Source organism: Chrysochloris asiatica, unplaced genomic scaffold, assembly GCF_000296735.1.
Source record: "Chrysochloris asiatica unplaced genomic scaffold, ChrAsi1.0 scaffold00049, whole genome shotgun sequence".
Lineage (NCBI taxonomy): Eukaryota > Metazoa > Chordata > Mammalia > Afrosoricida > Chrysochloridae > Chrysochloris > Chrysochloris asiatica.
Window position 1 is genome coordinate 8,676,098 of NW_006408567.1, and position 641 is coordinate 8,676,738.

The following is a 641-nucleotide window of genomic DNA, read 5'->3' on the forward strand; positions in this document are numbered from 1 at the left end:
TTTTTTTTTTCCTCCCCCTGGTTTTCAAAGTTTTTATTGTGAATTGAGTGAGTTTACATGAGAGAACATTGGTTTTACACTCATCATTTCATTGCAATGATTACAATCTCTGTGCATCATCATTCAACAGTATTTGCCTCTATTCCTCTGTTTTGTTTGTTTGTTTGCTTGGGGGGAGGGGGATATGTACACAAAAACACTTAAGAATATATAATCATTTAAACAACCAAAGGGCACATACTGCAAGTCTGTCTCCTGGCCACCAGCACACAGTCTTTCTCTTTCCATGTGTCTAGAGTCCTCAGCTGCTCTATCTCTCCATGTCCTCATCTGTGCCTCCATCTCTGATGTCACTGCTTCTCTGAATAGGGTCCTACATTCCACTTGTGCTCTTCTCCCTTGATGGCCTTAAGGTCCTCTGGTCCTGGAATATAAGATTAACTCTCCCCACTTTTTGTTATGAAACTTCTACTGCTACAGATGGGACAATCACAATTAGTCATGATAACAATTACTTGTTATTGAATAATAATAATTGTATCCCCAGAGCCTCTGCATTAAATAAGACTATAGGTGGAAGCCTGAACCACATCCAGATCTTCAGAGATGGGAAATTTCCACTTGAAAGGATGAGCAGACCA